Source organism: Amblyomma mixtum, chromosome 1 (assembly GCF_055824585.1).
Source record: "Amblyomma mixtum isolate Tamu chromosome 1, ASM5582458v1, whole genome shotgun sequence".
NCBI classification, from domain to species: domain Eukaryota; kingdom Metazoa; phylum Arthropoda; class Arachnida; order Ixodida; family Ixodidae; genus Amblyomma; species Amblyomma mixtum.
This window is the reverse complement of record NC_143012.1, coordinates 168,039,245-168,048,122: the sequence shown is the minus strand read 5'-3', so window position 1 is coordinate 168,048,122 and position 8,878 is coordinate 168,039,245. Positions and strand designations below refer to the sequence as shown.

The 8,878-nt window shown below is 46.1% G+C and overlaps 1 pseudogene; it reads right to left on the bottom strand.

Moving 5' to 3' along the window:
- Positions 1-6,792: 6,792 nt before the first annotated feature.
- Positions 6,793-8,501, bottom strand: LOC149369721 (uncharacterized; annotated as a pseudogene).
- Positions 8,502-8,878: the final 377 nt, after the last annotated feature.

The following is an 8,878-nucleotide window of genomic DNA, read 5'->3' as shown; positions in this document are numbered from 1 at the left end:
GACTTCTGTATCCGTCAGGTCAGCTGCACAGCTACACGAACAAACTAGAAAATATGTTCACGGAGTGTTTTTCCTGCAACGAGCTGCATTCGGACAGCATCATGGATGTACTCGGAGTTGTAAAAGAAAGGCTCTCGCAAGAAATCGGGTGTCCACAGCATGCCTCACGTCTCTCGGCTATCGTTATCAGCTTTGATCTAACGACACGGTTGCATTTTTTTTGTGTTTGTGAAAGGAATGCTGGCGGATCAGGGAAGCGAGAAAAAGCTAAACATTTAAAGTTGAGCCGCTGCTCATGAACCGTACACGTCCTATAAATCGTGGTTTTCATGTGTTCAGAACTCAATTATGCGGCCTCACTTCTTTCCTATATAGGTCAGTTTGCATGCCAATGTAAAAACTCCATATGCGTGAATAGCCATTTCATTTACAGTTATTTGAGATACTTTATCTACATTGAACAAGCGCGAGTAGTGGAGAATGTGCTGCTGCAAGCTTTTAAGCTATGTTGAACACAACAATTTTAGGTAGCTCTGTTCCAGAAACGATGTGAGCAGCAAATTCACGAGCCAAAAGAAATGCGCACAACGAAACGGCGCTGACAGCGCTGTAGCGAAAGAAATACCAAGAACGTATGCATGTCCTTGCACGCTTCGTATACTTGAAGCCGTGAATAATAATCCTCAGAAAGCGGGGCTATTGGGCGCCGCAATCATTTTCATACAGGTGTGCATTCATGTTTCTGATCTGCGTTGCGGCAGGTACGTACACCGGAGACACGGTGTGGCCGCGGAGAGGAGCAGTTTGCGGTTCGAACACGGTAAACTGTTAGTTCATAGTGTGCTAGCGGTAGTAGCATTATTTAGTATTATATTCGACGTCTGTCTGCCTGCTCCATGCAAGTCTAACAAATGTGACTGAAGGCAGCGAGTTTTTCCAAGCTAGACTGCCGCGAGAAAGCTGCTCAACCAGCAAAGCGCTACAGTGAAGTCGCCGGTGGCACCACCCCGTGCGTGTAACATATACTGCGTCAGGGAAAGAGCCCCAGCGAGCCCACTACCCACTTCTAGCTCACTTTAGAGGGGAGGAGTGGCGTGGGAGGCGCGCGCGGTGCATTCTGGGCAAAGAGTCTAGCACGCCGCCTGCCGCAAAACATGCGAAACAGCCCCCGTCGCTGCCCAGCGTTCTCCTTCCGCTCTGGCATACTGCTTTCGCGCCTTTTATTAAAAGCGTCTGCATATAGAAAGGTGTCTGTCGGTTCTGGTGCCTCGCAGTAGGCATTGCATTTCTTGGGATGGCGTGGACGTACCCAGTACGACGAAATATAACTATCGCGTTGCTCCTACACCGCCTGCGCCGCAAGAGGAAGCGGTCACTCTACATCCGTGAAATTCTCGACAAGCGTCCGGCCTACGGCGAGTACCATCACCTCGTGCAGGAGCTGCGACAAAGTGATCCGGAATACCATTTCAAGTATTTCAGGTAAATAAAAAGCAGATATATACATTTACCATGCGGTGGTTGTCGTTTGTTTTCAAGGACCCTTCGGAAAGTGATACCACGAGCGGAAAAATTGTGTTCTCATGTCGAACTTACGTGCATTTTTTTGAACTTAGGATGACGAAGGCTTCATTTGACAAGCTACTGAGCCTCGTGTACGAGAGAATACTGCACCCAGCAACGCATAGGAGGCCCATCTCTCCGGCAGAACGGCTCGCAGTTACATTGAGGTAAAATGCTCACATTTCTTGAAAACCTAGTCAATGAGGTGGTACGCACGGTACGTGCGCACCGTATTTGTACAAACTAAGTTTTTCCCTCACATCATTCCTCACATCACAGTTTTTCCCTCACATCACTTCGCGTGGTTTTCGAAAGCAACATACGAATACATAGCACGCATTTTTTTTTCCGCTGCTCTTAAGTGTGCTTCAATCACAGCCGTAAGGCTCTCGAGCTGTGAGGGAAAGCTCACCTTTAGACAACCTTGAAACCGTAGCGCGAAAGCGCGCGGGTTAAAAAAGGGAGGCTCTGAGAGCAACATGGGATAGGGAACGAAATATGATGTGGATGGGCGCGGGACGGATGGTACACGACGCAACAGCGGTGTGGGCCCCACTGCTTGGCCACGTCCTACTGTGCTGCGCGCGAAGTGATGAGCCTCAAAATAACGCCCTTTCCGCATTCTATGGCCCTGTAACTGCTCTTAGTCCTATTTGTGAAACATGATGCATGCGTTTTTCATTCTTAAATTAATGCTTGCAGCAATAAAGGTAATTGTGACAAATATTTGAACGTTCATACGAACCGATTGTTCTTTTACATTTTTTGCAGATTTCTGGCCACAGGGGGATCCATTCAAGATATCTCTATGAGTTATCGAATGCATGCTTCCACTGTGTTGGGGATCCTAAGAGAGACCCTTCCAGCAATCTATGATTGCTTGAAACCAATTGTACTTGGGTGTCCAAGTGCGAAAAAATGGGAAAAAATACGAGATTTTGAAGTTCAGTGGAGCTTCCCAAATGCTATAGGAAGCATTGATGGGAAGCATTTTGCTATCAAATGCCCGGACAACAGCGGGTCAGACTTTTTTTAATTATAAAGGCTATCATTCACTGGTGCTGCTGGCTATAGCAGACGCCAATTATAGTTTCATTGCAGTTGACATTGGAGCTCAAGGACGACTTTCAGATGGCTCTGTATTCAGAGATAGTGCCCTGAGCACTCATCTGAAAGAAGGAACTTTGGGGCTTCCTTCGGAAGTGTCAAGATGGCCTGCTTGTTTGCTCGGGGACGCAGCATTTCCGTTGCAGACATACTTGATGCGTCCTTACCCAGGCAAGAAGCTTGATGAGAGAAAAAAGGTGTTCAATTATCGCCTTTCGAGAGCGCGCAGGTGCGCGGAAATTGCGTTTGGGATTTTAGTCTCAAGGTGGCGGGTGTTCCTTGGGACAGTAGAAGGAGAGCCGGAGCTCCTCACCAACATGATAGAGGCAGCCGTGTGCCTTCATAATTTTCTGATGACTGACAGTGCATATTGTCCAGATGATTATGGTGACCGGTCATGTGAGGAAACTGTGCTGGACTGAGAGTGGAGGCGCACGGTTGCCCCAATTGGCGCCCCTGCATCACCATCAAATCACCGACCTAGCTCAGCTGCTATGGCAATGAGGGATGAAATTGCAGACTATTTCATGTCTGCAGAAGGATCATTGCCATGGCAGCTGAGTGTTGTGAGACGGAGCTAGTACAGTGTATCCCCGCCAACTTGTTAAACTCATCCGCCCAGCTAACTTTCTGCCGCCCCCTGCTACGCTAGTCTTTATTTGGAATCCCCCCCCCTTACCCTTAAGGACCAGCGGTTATTTTGGGTTCAAATTACATACCCTGCCCAAGCCCACTTCTTCCTCTTGATTTCAACTAGGATGTCATTAACCCGCGTTTGTTCCCTCACCCACTCCGCCCGCTTCCAATCTCTTAACGTTACACCTATCATTTTTCTTTCCATAGCTCACTGTGTTGCCCTTAACTTAAAACTTAAGCTGAACCCTCTTTGTTAGCCTCCACGTTTCTGCCCCATAGGCGAGTACCGGCAAGATACAGCTGTTGTATACTTTTCTGTTGAGGGATATTGGTAAACCGTCTTTCATGGTCTCGGAGGACCTGGCATATGCGCTCCGCCCCATTCTAGTTCTAGTTATTTCCCTCTCATGATCCCGATCAGCGGTCACTACCTGCCCTAAGTAGACATATTCTCTTACCACTTCCAGCACCTCGCTACCAATTGCAAACTGCTGTTCCCTTGCTAGACTGTTGAACGTTACTTTGGTTTTCTGCATGTTAATATTTAGACCAACCGTTCTGCTCTGCCTGTCTAACTCATTGATCATGCTTTGTAGTTCATGTCCTGAGTGACTTAGCAAGGCAATGTCATCAGCTAATTCAAGCATATCTTGCTCGTTAATTCTTGCTATCCATTGTATTTTCTTTCTCTTTTTTTTTTCTCACATGTCCAATAATTTCATGCACGTTCTGTTCACATAATACTCCCATGTGTAGCCTGTCAGTTGTTTGAATAAATAAATAAACACGCCTAACTTTTTTTTGTGAGTTAATTACGTTGTATGCTCACACAGTCACATGCTGTGCTCTCTATGCAGCAAGTCTGAGCTTCTCTGGATTTTCTGTATGGTTGGGATGCTAAACGACTGCATTAAAATAATTCGGCCATGCATTTGCCTTCATTCATGCATTTGCCAAGCTTTAGGTTATTTCATGACCTTGCATCCATTCTGATCGCTTCATCCTTCACTGAGACACCTTTCACCATGCGAAATGTACTCTTCTGCATGAGAGTGGCACCTTACATGAAACTACTCCTACACAAGGAACCAACTGTAACCTTTCTTAGACATGTGAGCCAGAAGCAGGCTGTAGTGTAAGTTTGAATGAAAAATTAATACAATTACTTTTAAAGATTTCAACGTCATTTCCATATAAACTATATAGTACAGGTTGTTCTGTAACAGGGTTGCTTAACACTCTAATAGTAAGTTACGTATCATACACTGAATCGTGTCATTCCTACGATACAGTTCAAATAAATTGTCTGCGTTTGATTAAAATTACTCTAATATCTACTCTCAACGGAGGCACGTTTGCACGCTTTGGCATCTCTACATACTTTCATTAATACAAGTAACTACAAAAGTCAAGAACAGTACATGAAATCAGTTACCCATTAGTATGGCTGTAGCTTTCTCTGAGATAACAAAACGTGTCTTTTAATAGAGGTCTGTTTTGTAATGATGGTAAAATTGCTCACAGCACTCGTACAAGTGGGAAAAAAATAATCTGAGAATAAGCCACTCAATCACAATGGAACTTAGCAACTGTGTGCTGTGTAAGTATGTGAATGTGAATAAGTGAAACAATAGCATTGCACTGAACAATGCCCTGTTTTCCATCGCAGTGATTCCCTCAAAAAAATAACACCAAACAAAACATTGCACTTTATGTACTGATTCTTAAAGTTCTATGTACAGGATTAAAAATTGAACACATCATTTCGTATAAAAGTGACACCAAAAATGGCAATACATATCACATGGACAGAGAAAAAAAAATCAGTTACAAAAATGAGATCAAAAATAGCAATACGTATCACATGGAAAGAGGAAAAAGAAAGCTACAAAAAGGAGATCAAAAATAGAAGTACATATCACACAAGAGAGAAAAACAATAGGTCACTAACTCCCCATTGCTCAATATCATGAAAACCTGTAGGTGACGCAAAACTAAGATGGAATAAAATTGCCGTGCTGGATGGACAGGGGAAAGGCCTTTGCCCAGCAGTGAGCGTAGCCAGGCATGATGATATCACAGAAGATTTATAAAATGCACAGCGCATAAACAGTGTACATTAAAACTCTGCCAAAAGAGCACTGTTATGTACCAATGCCCGCAAACTTCAGCTCATTTCGTGAGAGTGTGGCTTTGACTGATATTTGCACCAGGGAGCATTGGTCACTGGGCCTGGGACCGTACTTTGTGGGTGTCTGCAGCGGGTGATGATGGAGGGTGCTCTGTAGCCACCATGGCATGGTCACAAAACCAGTGACCAACACTTCTAGACTCTGATATCAGTCCAAGCCACACGCACTCTTAAGCATTTGTGTCAAGTTTGCATGCGGCGGTGCTCAGACTTTGGCACTTGTAAAGAAAATATAGTTGCGCACAGCAATCGCACCACGATGACATAACTGCTGGCATGATACACGATGGACTGAGAAGAAAAATGACAGGACAAACATTTTTTTCATTTGCAGTTCATGCACTGTCATGCTCGAAATTGTGTCTTTCTATTATAAATATAAACAAGTTCAGTTCTCTGCTTAAAAACATTGCACTAGTTGCACAGAGGAAGTGAGCTAGAACCAAGTCATTTTTAGCATCTTTTTGGCGTCTAGTATTGCAGCATCCGTATATGTTTGTACTCTTTTTAACCTGAGTTGCTTTGGGACATTAAACCCCATAAACCAAACCAAACCATATATTTATCACAAGTAAGCATGAGCATGACAAAGGGACCAAACATGCAAAGATTCTAACCCTGCAATGCCCAGGCATTAAGAACAAAATTTATGAACTTCAAGGACCCTGTCTCTCGTCATTGAAAAAATGTTGAAAAACCTGAGACAGTTATGAAACAAAACATCATTGCAGCATAATAAACTCAAGGTAGTGATTAAAATTTCTGGATAAGGACAATAAAAGACTATGTAAATATGCAGGCTCATGCATTCATTGAACAACATAAAGGTTTTGGCAAGTTGGTGTGACATGCTGTGGGAGGAATACCATGACACGGAAAGACATGGACTAAAGAAAGAAAATACCCACGCAAGCGCCAACCAAAGGTAAAATCTTGGATCGTAAGCAAAATCCAACGGCGCATGCTTGACATTCGGTGTTGGCAGCCAAGGAAACGAGAACACACGGATTTAAACATTCAAGAGAAAAAGAGCCCGATGTACTGCTCAATCACATTTCTAGTACATCGGGCTCTTTTTCTCTTAAATGTTTAGATCCGTGTGTGCTTGTTGCCTTGGCTGCCAACATCAAATGTCAAGAACATGCCCTTGGATTTTGCTTATGCTCCAAGAGTTTACCTCTGATTGGCGCTTGTGTGTGTTTTCTTTCTTTAGTCCATGTCTTTCCCTGCCGCACCATTCCTCCCAGATAATGCAGTGAATTAAGAGGAAGATTCATAATTGCTTCAATACCATATTAAAACTCTTCCTCAGATTCGGCAATCAGCTTCATAATCCCTACCTTGCACTTGGATGCCACCTTTGTAGGCATCCTGTCTAAGCTGAGGCCGATAGACAGGGCAAAAGCTTCGTTTTCTGTCATTTTTTTTTTGCAGCTGTCCTAGCAGCTCTTCTTCAAATCGATCATTTTTTTTCTTTTGTTTTTTGTCTGCGAGCCTCATGTGGTCGTGCTTCAGGCACATGATTTGGTGCTGCTGTGGTGAGCACTGGCAATGTCAGGGGTGATGTTGATGTTATTGGTGCTTGTGATGACGCACCTGCAGGCAATGCAGCATCCACGAGACTCTCTGTGTCTGGTGATGGTGGCCTGCTTCTCTGCATGCTCAATAATATGTCCTCCGCAGTGTCACCATCACCAGCTGAAGACGAAGCGGTATTCAGGCTGCATGAAGTTCTGCAAAGTAAAAGTTTACATGGATTGAGAAATGCCAGGTCCACATTCGCAAGGCTGACCAATTTTGTTTGTGTAGCAACATCATTGACCGCGTTAGTTGCATTTGCTGCGCATGCTGGAAAGTTCCTGGGATAAATAATATTGTACGCCACAGGGACGGGTTTCTTTCGCAATTTTTATCGCATTAGTATTCACAGAATTTTTTTTGATATTGTCAATGGACAACTACGAAGACAGTGCAGGGCTCGTGCTCACAGCCCGAAGAGGACGACGTGTGTTGTGTGCGCCGTTGGCCGGCGGTGGTTAGACTTCTCAGCTATCTTTTTGTGACTACGCCTACTCCTTGTGTGCGTACGTCTACGTAACATCTCTTGGTGGAGGTTTCGGGTTCGAGCCGCCATGCCGACGAGTTCTCTGCAAAGAAGACTTAACCAATGCGACAAAATGCGCAGAAAAGTGCCTGACTAGCTTGAATCCCGCACTGTACTAAAAAAAAAATAACAGCATGCGTTGCCAGTAATAGTAAACATGGTGTTTTTTATGAGCACACACACCCGCGCGCACACGCACACACACAATTATTGACGCGCACTTGAAAAATGCAACATGACAACCGGATTACGGTCAAGGGAAAAAAAAAAGACTCGCAAGCTAAGTTGCCTGCACCGCATGACAGCCGCGTCGTGTGAGGAAGGAGCACACCGAATCCAATGCAGCGAATAAAATACTACTGTTTCGAGAAAGACATCAAACATGCTATTAAAAAGCGCAGCCTTTAAGGTGGCCTCAATAAACAACAATAAACGGTGTCGCACAACTCTGACAGAGCACAAAAACTCACTTCCTCGGGCGGCCGCAATCCTTGTAGAACGCCATGGCCTCGGCGAATTCCCATGTTCGCCGGGACACATAGCCGCTGCCGCTCCTTTTGCTGGCCTCAATAGCTTTCCGTTCGCGAGTATAGCGGTCCCTCAAACGCTTCCACAGCTTTAGGCAATCTTCAACTGAAACAAAAAGAAAAGCAAGGCAAGAACTACAGACAGTGATCGCGCACCAGAACCGGAGATGTTTCGACGCGAGTATGCAGCATGACGCACCTGTCGAGAGGCCTGCGTGCAAGCGGATCTGCTCCCTGGCATTGCTTTTGCGTTCTACGTCGCGGTAATCGATCCGTTTTGTATCGTAGACACAAGGATGCTGCTGCACGGCGTCCAAAAATCTCTCCACCCGGAGTCAGTGAGGTCCACTATGGTCTCGTTGGAGGCGGCCATCTTGTGAGCAACGACGAGAGAGGGGAGGAGTGGCGTGGGAGGCGCGCGCGGTGCATTCTGGGTGGGCGGCTTCGGCGCGCTCTCGGCGCGGCCCGCGCGAAATGCAGCCGGTTGCATTCCGCGCCGGGCGCCGTCAGACCGCGCCGAAAGCCGCCGAACACGCTGGCGGTCGGGCGCCGCTGGAGTATAGAGGGTCGCGTTTCGCCGACGTTACGTCGCCGTGCCGCGCGCTCAGCGGTGTGACGTCACAGCTGCAAGAGCAGGGCTCCAACTTGTGCCGTCGCGAGGCGAGGCCGCGCGTGGTGGCTGCTGCCTAAAGCAGGGAACACATGTCCGGCAACGCGTCCGGCGCGCCGCTCCGGTCGCCGCTTCCGAAC